A 10,473-nucleotide genomic window follows, 5' to 3' on the forward strand; every position below is an offset into this window, starting at 1 on the left:
TGGAAGGTAGTATAAGCTCAATGCATGTTGTAACTCATTCATTCATTTATTCATTCAGCTGATATTTTTTAAGAACCTACTAGGGTGATGTCAGCAAGATGGTGGAATAGGAGGTCCCAGACTTCACTCCCCCAACAGAAAGTCCAACTACCAACTATCCACAGAACACCTTTGTGAAAACCCCAAAACTTGGAAATGAGACTGATACACCTGTGTGGACCATAGAACTGAATAAAAACTGCATTAGAAGGGTAAGAGGAATGGTCTCACTTTGACTGTATCACTCCTCCTCCCTCCAAGTCAGCCACAGTGCCACATAGAGAGTATTCCCCTGGGCCCACAGTTTCTACAGTGGAAAAAGAGAACCAGAGGCAGGCATCCAGTTTCCCTAGCATTCCAAGACACTTTCCAGGAAGCCTTGTCTCTCCTCAAGGAGAATATTAGGGGTAATGGTAGGTCTAGACCTACCATTTCTACTTGGTGTCAAGTAGAAACAAAGAAAGGAGTCAGAGCTCATAGTGACCAGCACACGAATCTTGATTGTAGCTCTGCACTTCAGCCAGTGGTGGCACACAATCATAAATACCAGCCCACAAAGCCAAGCTGGTCACTCCTAGAAGCATGGTAAGAAGTTCAACCTGGCTTGAGTCACTAGATGGCCAGCATTCACGCCCCACCTCAGAGACTACATCAAGGCCCCACCCAGGTAGAGAGACACTCATTTCTGCAGATTTTGGCAGAGAACAGGGACTAGACTTTCCAGACCCAGGAGTCCAAACAGCAGCTCTTCTCAGCCTCAGAGCATACTCCAAAGTCATGCTCAGGCAGGGAAATGCCTAACACTAAACACTAAGCATTTTGGCAGAGAACAGAGGCTAGATATGCCCAATTCTGAATCCAAAGAGCAGCTCTGCCCTGGCTCAGAGCCCACCCCACAACCCCTCCCAGGCAGGAAAACACCTGCTACTGCACATTTCTACAGATCATAGCCTCTGGATCTGTCTATTCCAAGCAGTGACTCCACTTAACCTTGAATTGAGGGTTACAGCCTTGCCCAAATTCAGAACCCAAATAGAAGTACTGCTCAGCAAGAAAATACACCTGTGACTCTGCCCAATCAGAGGTGATTGCAGTGCCCAGTCAGCAGCTCCACCTGATTGCAGAGCCTAGCCAGTGGTCTTGCCCAGCCAGCATCCCCACCTGACTTCAGGGCAAAGACAGCACAGAACACAGCAGCAAGCTCTGCTGGCCAGGAGTTATTACCAATTGGCCTACCTAGAATCACAAGCTATACTAACTAGTGAAGGTCTATCCCTGCCAAAGAATACCTGTCAAGGTCAGAAAAAGTGGCTCTCTCCTCAAATGTGCAGACAGCAATATAAGGATAAAAGGATTATGATGAATCAGGGAGGCATGACATCATCAAAAGAAACCAATAAAACTTCAACAATAGACCCTAAATAAATGAAGATCTATCATGACTGACAAAGAATTCAGAATAATCATCTTAAGGAAGTTCAGTGAACTGTAAAAACATAGGATAGAAAATTAAATGAAACTTAGAAAACAATAGATGAACAAAATGAGAAGCTTAACAAAGAAATAGAAACTATAAAAAATAAATCCTAGACATGAAGAATGTAACAACTGAACTTAAAAATTCCCCAGAAATCTTCTACAGAAGACTCAACAAGCAGAAGAAAAAATCAGTGAGCTAGGAGACAGAACATTTGAAATTATCCAATCAAATGTGGAAAAAGACAAAAATAATGAAAAGGAATGAAGAAAGCCTACAGTAATTATGGGACACCATCAAGAGAACAAATCTTTGCATAATAAAAGTTTCAGAAGAAGAGATTGAAAAAAGGCAAGTGAGTATATTTAAAGAAATAATGGCTGAAAACTTCCCAAATATGGGGAATGATGCTAACATCCAGGTACAGAAAATATAGATGCCTTCAATCAAATTCAACCAAAAGAAGAGTTTACCAGGACACACAATAATCAAATTATCAAAAATCAAAGACAAAGAAGAAATTCTGATAGCAGGAAGAGATAAGAAACTTATCACATACAAGGGAGTCCCAGTACAGATATCAGTGGATTTCTCAGCAGAAACCCTTCAGGCAAGTGGAGAATGGAATAATATACTCAAAGTGCTGAAGGAAAAAAAAAAAAGCTGCCAACCAAGGCCGGGAGTGGTGGCTCATGCCTGTAATCCTAGCACACTGGGAGGCCAAGGCGGGAGGATCACTCTAGGTCAGGAGTTCGAGACCAGCCTGAGCAAGAGTGAGACCCCGTCTCTACTAAAACAAAAAATAGAGGGAAATGATTTGGACAGCTAAAAATATATATATGGAAAAATTTAGCTGGGCACGGTGGCACATGCCTGTAGTCCCAGCTACTCAGGAGGCTGAGGTGGAAGGATTGCTTGAGCCCAGGAGTTTGAGGTTGCTGTGAGCTGGGCTGACGCCATGGCACTCTAGCCCAGGCAACAGACTGAGACTGTCTCAAAAAAAAAAAAAAAAAAAAAAAAAAAAAAAAAAAAAAAAAAAGCTGCCAACCAAGAATACTGTACTCAGAAAAACTATCTTTCAGAAATGAGGGAAAAATAAAAACTTTTTCAGACATAAGCTAAGAGAGTTCATCACCACTAGGCCTGCTTTATAGGAATTGCTAAAGGAAGTTTTTCAAGCTGAAACAAAAGATCACTAATTAATAATGTAAAACATATGAAAGCATAAAACTCAATCATATAAGTAATACAGCATCATATTCAGAATACTCCAGGACTGTAATGGTGGTGTGTAAAGAAATTTGATCCCTAGTATGAGAGTAAAATAGTAAAAATATTAGCTGGAGAGCTTCTTTATTCTCCTGAGCCCAAAAGCTGCTGCTACCAGTGAACTGGGAGCTTCTTGAGAACAAAGCACCAGGCTGCCAGCCCCCTTGGGGTCGATCTCCCTCACCACAGGCCTGAGCTGAGGCAATAGGCACCATACTGCTTCTCCACCCTTTGTGTGTGCCTTTGTCCTCCCTAGGGAGCTTCACCCCTTCGGTTTTCTTGTCACTAGTCTGCATACAAACACTTTCCAACTCCTGCCCAGACTATGGTGGCCACAGGGGGCTGGTGAGTCCCAGGGGAACTGTGTGATCCCAGAGTTTGGACATTCAGGGCAGGCTGCCCTCTGAAGAGAGGGACAAAGGGGACCAGAGTGCCAGCTCTCCTCCATTCAGACTCTTCTCCTCCCCTTCCACTCCCTCCTCTTCCACTTCCCCTTCCATTCCCCCATCTATGTGGCAGATCCCATGTAAGGTGGCATGGGTGCCCCAAGGGATGATTGAGCTAGGTCTCTCAGGAGCAGCTACTTCCCTTCGGTCGGTATGCCCACCACACTGAGGCTTCCACAGAGAGTCAGGAATCACACCTTTGCTCTTAAAGACCTATAGCAGACCAAGGGGTGTTGGACTGTGAGCTCCCTGCCTGCCAACATTCTCTGGGGCTGCTTACCTGGCTACTCCAGCAGAACAGAGCATACCCTGAAGCAGAGGGACATTAAGCCTGCTTGAGCATTCTATGGGAAACTCAGGACCAGCACACTTCTCCTTGGCGTGGTCAGGCATTGAACTTGGGGGATCAGAGGACAGGCCCAAAGGCCGGATCCTGTACCCCCAGGACTCAATCATGTTGCTCATGGTCATGGAAGGGAAATTTGTGAACTAATCTTGAGAGGCAAGGGAGCCCATGTGGGCAAATATAAAAGGAGAGTGCAGTGTGGGTCCGAGCCACAGCACACTCACAGAGCACCCCTTCTGCAACAGAAAAGCCTTGCTTTGGGTCCATGATGAGTTCCTAGGCAGGGAAGCTCCCATCCTGCAGCACCACTGTTTGTAAGCTTAGCTAGTGTGGGTGGCTGCTTGTGACTAGATGCCATAAGGAGATATGGGGCAAGGGAAGAGGGAGAAGAGCAAAACACACTCCTTACTTCCAGACTGTGAATCCTGGATGGTCCCTCCCCCATGCGCAGACTTTTGGCTTGGTGAGGCCACTTCAGACCCTCCTTGGTGGCTTTCTTCAGAGGCCTGGGAGCTGACCCTCAACCCCTGCCAAGACAGCTCTTGTGCCCACCTTCATGGAGCCTGAACAAAGGCTCATATGACCCAGCTCACCCAGCCTTACTCAATGCATCAGCCTCTGCTGTGGTGGAGCACAAGAAGTTGGCCCCAGGAGCTCCAGGGCCCTGCCTACCACCTGGGACATCTGAGTGCTTCTCCTGATCAATTAGAGCTGGTCACAGGTCCTAAAAATATACCACTACAGCTGGTTCTTCCCTACAAACATCACCTACTGATAAGGAGAACAACTTGTACAGCCCATTATAGCATTTACTAATTCAATCATACAGGTCATGGCTGGCTCTTACCCACAAGCACCACCTACTGTGTCAGAGATTAAACTGGGCATCCCAAGATATTAATAATTCACACTGTTAAGAAGACCACAGTGTTGGGAAAGAGAAAGAATTTCAAAGAGTTCCATCTCCCATTGTCAACAAGAGACAGGAAATCTGCCCACACACACAATACACCACCTCTACACCCTACAAAAAGCTAGCAATTGAGAAAACACCACATTAAGGATATCTATAACCAAGGTATCCAAGGAGAACCTAGACCTCCATCAAAGTACCCACAAGCAAAGCTAAAGGTCCTTATCCAACATGTGCTAAAGACACACCCTTAAGAATGAGGGGGAAAGAAAGCCCCTTCTAAACAAAAGAAAATCCAAAAACAAGAAGCAACACCTGCCTCACATGAGAAGGAATCAGCACCAGAACTCTATATGCATGAAAAAATCGCAGTGAAAGGACATCCCAGCTCTTTAGCAATGGATCTCAACAAAAATGAAAATACTAAAATGACAGATAAAGAATTCCAAATATGGATTGTAAGGAAGCTCAGTGAGATCCAAGATAAAATGGAAAACTAACTGAAGGAAATAAGAAAAATAATTGAGAAAATGAATGAAAATTTACTAAAGAGATAGATATACTTAAAAAAAACAAATAGAACTTCTGGAAATAGAATTCATTTAGGGAAATATAAAACACAGTGGAAAGTTTTAAGAACAGACTAGACCAGGCAAAAGAAAGAATTTGAAAGCTTGAAGACAACTCTTTTAAATTAACCCAGTTGGTCAAAAATAAAGAACAATCAAGAGGAACAAACAAAACCTACAAGAAATATGGGATTATGTAAAACAGAAAAAATATAAGAATCATAGGAATCCCTGAGGGTGAAGAAAAAGCAAAAAGGCTTGGAATATTTAAGGGAATAATCAAGGAAGATTTCCATGGCCTTGCTAGAGATTTAGACATCCAGATACAAGAAGTTCAACAAACACCTGGGAGACTCATTGCAAAAAGGACATCGACATGGCATATGGTCATCGTACTGGCCAAGGTCAACACAAAGGAGGAAGTCCTATGAGACATGAGGTGAAAATATCCAGTAACTTATAAAGGAAAACCCAGGCAAGAGAAAGAAGTAAAGGGCATCCAAATCAGGAAAGAGGAGGTCAAACTATCCCTGTTTACTAATGATATGATCTTGTATCTAGAAAACCCTAAAGACTCCACCAAAAGACTCCTGGAATTAACAAATAAATTCAGCAAAATCTCAGGTTACAAAATCAATGTACATAGATCAGTAACATTTCTATATACTAATAACAGTCAAGCTCAGAGTCAAATCAAGGATTCACAATAGCTACAAAGAAAATAAAATACAGAGGAATATACTTAACCAAGGAGGTGAAAGATCTTTACAAGGAGAACTACAAAATGCCGATGAAAGAAATCACAGATGACACAAACAAATGGAAAAACATCTCATGCTCATGGATTGGTAGAATCAACATTGTTAAAATGTCCATACTGCCCAAAATGATTTATAGATTCAATGCAATCCCCATCAGAATACCAGCATTGCCTTTCACAGACATAGAAAAAATAATCCTAAACTTCATTTGGAACCACAAAAGAGCCCAAATAGCCAAAAACAATCTTAAGCAAAAAGAACAAATCTGGAGGCATCACATTACCTGACTTCAAATTATACCATAAGGATATAGTAACCAAAACAGCATGATATTGGTATAAAAATGGAGATATAAACCAATGGAACAGAATAGAGAACCCAGATATAAAACCACCTACCTACAATCAGCTGATCTTCAACAAAGCAGACAACAACATACACTGGGGAAAGAAAGCCCTATGCAATAAATGGTGCTGGTAAAATTGGATAGCCACATGCAGAAGAATGAAATAGGACCTCTATTTCTCACCATATACAAAAATTAATTCAAGATGGATTAAAGACTTAAATGTGACAAACTATAGAAATGACCCCTGAAAGTATAGTCTTACGTACTCACTATTAAGTTGGAACTAATAAATCAACACTCATATGCACATATGGAAGTAAAACTCAACGGAAATCAAGCATGTGGGATAGGGGAAGAGAGGGTGGGTCAATTCACACACAGTGGGTGTAATGCATACTACCTGGGTGATGCGCACACTTGTAACTTTGACTCAAACTGTACAAAAGCAATTCATGTAATCAGAACGTTTGTACCCCCATAATAGTCTGAAATTTTTTTAAAAAGACTTAAATGTAAGGCTTGAAACTATAAATTCTAAAAGAAAACATAGGAAAATCTCTTCTAGACATCAGCCTAGGCAAAGAATTTATGACTAAGACCTCAAAGGCAAATATAGCAACCACAAAAATAAATAAATGGGACTTAATTATATTAAAAAGCTTCTGCATTGCAAAGGAGATAATCAACAGAGTGAATATACAACCTACAGAATGGGAGAAAATATTCACAAACTATATATCCAACAAGGACTAATATCCGGAATCTACAAAGAATCAGCAAGAAAAAATCAAACAACCCTATCAAAAAGTGGACAAAAGACATGAACAAAAGTTTTTTGAAAGAAGCTAGAAAAATGGCCAACAAACATAGGAAAAATGCTCAACATCACTAATCATCAAGGAAATCAAGTTAAAACTACAATGAGATACCACCTATCAGAATGGCCACTATCAGAAAGTCAAAAAACAATAGATGCTGAGGTGGATGCAGAGAGACAGGAATACACTGTTGGTGGGACTGCAAATCAGTACAACCTCTATGGAAACAGTATGGAGATTTTTCAAAGAAATAAATGTAGACCTACCATTTGATCCAGAAATCCCACTTCTGGATATCTACCCCAAGGAAATGAAGTCCTTTTATTAAAAAAAGAAAAGACACAGCACAATTCACAATTGCAAAGATATGGAGTCAACCTAAATGCCCATCAATTCACGAGTGGATAAAAAATGTGATATATATATATATATATATTTATAAATATACACACACATATACATACACACACACACATACACACATACATATACACCATGGATTACTACTCAGCCATTAAAAGGAATGAAATAATGTCATTTGCAGCAACATGGATGGAACTAGAGACCATTATCCTAAGTGAAGTATCCCAAGAATGGAAAACCAAACACCATATGTTCTCACCAATAAGTGGAAGCTAATGTATGCACAGGCACAAAGAAATACAAAGAACATGAGAAACCAAGAAGCGGGGAAGGTGGTAGGGGATGTGGGATAAGAACTACCTATTGAGTACAATGAAAACTATTCTGGTGATAGGCACACCAAAAGCCCTGACTTAAGCATTATACAAACTTATAGATGTAATGAAAACACTTGTACCCCCTTAATTAATATTTTGAAATTTAAGAAAACCAAACAGTAGGCTACTAGTGGTTAAGTTTGGGGTGGAGTCAAAAGTTATACATGGATTTTCAGTTGCACTGGGGGTTAGCACCCCTAACTCCCATGATGTTCATGGGTCAACTGTACTTGAAACCATCAGATAAGATTGCATAGGCAGAGAATGTAGAACAAAAAGTAAAACAGTCTTAGGCACAAGTCCTGAGAAATCCAGCATTTAAAGTCTAGGTGTAAAAGAATGAACTCCCAAATGAGACTGAGTGGAAGGAGGCAGAGAAGTAAAAGGAAAACCTGGAGAGTTGTACCATGAAAGACATGGAAAGGGAATATGTTTAGCAAGAGGGAGTAGTGAACAATGCAGTATGCTGCAGAGAAGCCAAGCAAGATAAGGACTAAGTGTCCACTGGATTTAATAACATGGAGATAATTTTCTGTTCCTGAGTCTCAGTTTTCTCACTCTAAAAATGTAGGAATTGGGCTGATCTTGATCTCGCCCAAATTCAACCAAAGTACTTTTGCTTTTGTCTGTTTTACATATTCGGCTTCTTTATATATGATTCTATTTGAAGAAAGAATTCCATGGATTAAAAAATTCTAATGAAAACTATAGGAATTACACACTGGACTAGATATTCCAGTTCTAGCTGGAATATTAGCAATGCCCTTTCAGCTCTAATATTCTTCGATTCTACATATTTAAGACACCCCAATCTAGACTTATCTTACTCTAATAATTTGATATCGATCTTCAAACATATCAGTGTGGGCTCCTTATATTTCCAACCTCATGTTAGTTTTTATGCATCCTTTTCACTCCCCTGCCAATCAAAATTATTCCAAGTCAATCTTGAGACCTTAGCCTCTCCCAAAGTCCTTCCTTGATGCCAATTTACGCTGACCATGTGCTTCTCTGCCCTTGTTTTAGAAATCATTATGCACTACCTCTAACTTAATAGTTCTGTGTTTGAGGTACATTAGTCTTATCATGCTGTGAGACTGTAAACTCCCCTAGAGAAGTGACCATGTATTTGCTTGCCTACCCGCTCTCCTATGCTTCATACGGGCTACATGCTCAGCAAGTATCTAACAAACATCATTTGGCATGCAGCCTGCCTTTTTAGCTGTTAAGGCAACAAGACCAAACCCTGTTATTTGTGGTTTATTGCAAAGGATTTTCATTCTATGGCATTTGCAATGGTTAGTGGGACAGGGCAGGGTGATGTCAATATTTTAGTTGCAATAAAGCACAAAAAACAAGCAAATGCCACAGGAAAGAAAGCAACATTAGGCACTATGCTCAGGAACCTGAGACCTCGGTTACAAACCCTCAAGTCCCAGCATGATCTTGGCCTTAAGAATGAACATTTCACACTGAGAGGCTCTCATTTTCAAAGAAGGTCATGTTTGAGGTCATAGTTAGTGGACTGCATTGCTTTAATGGGAACAATATAAAAATCATACATTTTCTAAACTAGGGCTATGGAATGATTTTGCCTTGACTTGTGGTGCATTTACACTGGAAGAAAAGCAGGTAAACGTGGTTGAGACTTCCATTAAGCTATAAAAATTGATGGAGCCAATTATCTCCTTCCTGAAACTTAGCCAATATAAGGAAAACAGGAAATGATTTAAAAATGGAGATGGGGCACTGATAGAGGGGTCTTCAGAGTTCATGGAAAATGTATATTATGAAAAAACTATGCATGGATTTCAAAATTATTTTGCATCAAAATAAACTCTTATTAACTTTTTATAACATGTTTGAACAGGATCCAGTTTGAGGCACTAAGAAGGATAAGACGTCAGTTTGAAAAGAGTTCTTACCAGAGCAACATGAATTCTGCTAAAATTAAAACAAGAATAAACATCAAATTTATGGTGAAGCTTGGGTGGAAGAATGGTGAAATCAATGATGCTTTATGAAAAGTTTACAGGGACAATACCCCAAAGAAGTCAGCAGTTTACAAATGGATAGCTCATTTTAAGAAAAGACGAGATGATATTGAAGATGAAGTCTGCAGCAGCAGACTATCCACATCAACTTGCAAGGAAAAAATTCATCTTGTTCATGTCCTAACTGAAGAGAAGTGACAATTAATAATAGAAACAATAGCTAGTACCATAGACATCTGAGATGGTTCAGCTTACACAATTTCTGATTGAAAAATTAAAGCTGAGCAACTTTTCCCCTTGATGGATGTCAAAACCATTGCACCCAGATCAGCTACAACAGACAAGAGCAGAGCTTTCAATGGAAATTTTAAACAAGTTGAATCAAGATCCTGAAGCATTTCTTAGAATCATTGTAACAGGAGATGAAACGTGGCTTTACCAATATGATCCTGAGGGAAAAGCACAATCAAATCCATGGCTTCCAAGAAGTGGAAGTGGTCCAGTCAAAGCAAAAGTGGACCAGTCAAGAGCTAAAGTCATGGCAACAGGTTTTTTTTTGGATGCTCAAGGCATTTTGCTTCTTGACTTTCTGGAGGGCCAAAGAAGAATAATATCTGCTTATCTTGAGAGTGTTTGGAGAAAGTTAACAAACCTTTAGCATAAAAACACCTGGGAAAGCTTCATCAGAGAGTCCTTCTCTACCACGACAATGTTTCTGCTCACTCCTCTCATCAAACAACAGCAATATTGTG

The 10,473-nt window shown here is 40.4% G+C and overlaps 1 pseudogene; it reads right to left on the reverse strand.

The window, feature by feature from the left end:
• Positions 1-6,311: 6,311 nt before the first annotated feature.
• On the reverse strand, positions 6,312-6,429 carry LOC123628918 (annotated as a pseudogene).
• Positions 6,430-10,473: the final 4,044 nt, after the last annotated feature.

This window comes from Lemur catta, chromosome X, assembly GCF_020740605.2.
Source record: "Lemur catta isolate mLemCat1 chromosome X, mLemCat1.pri, whole genome shotgun sequence".
NCBI classification, from domain to species: Eukaryota; Metazoa; Chordata; class Mammalia; order Primates; family Lemuridae; genus Lemur; species Lemur catta.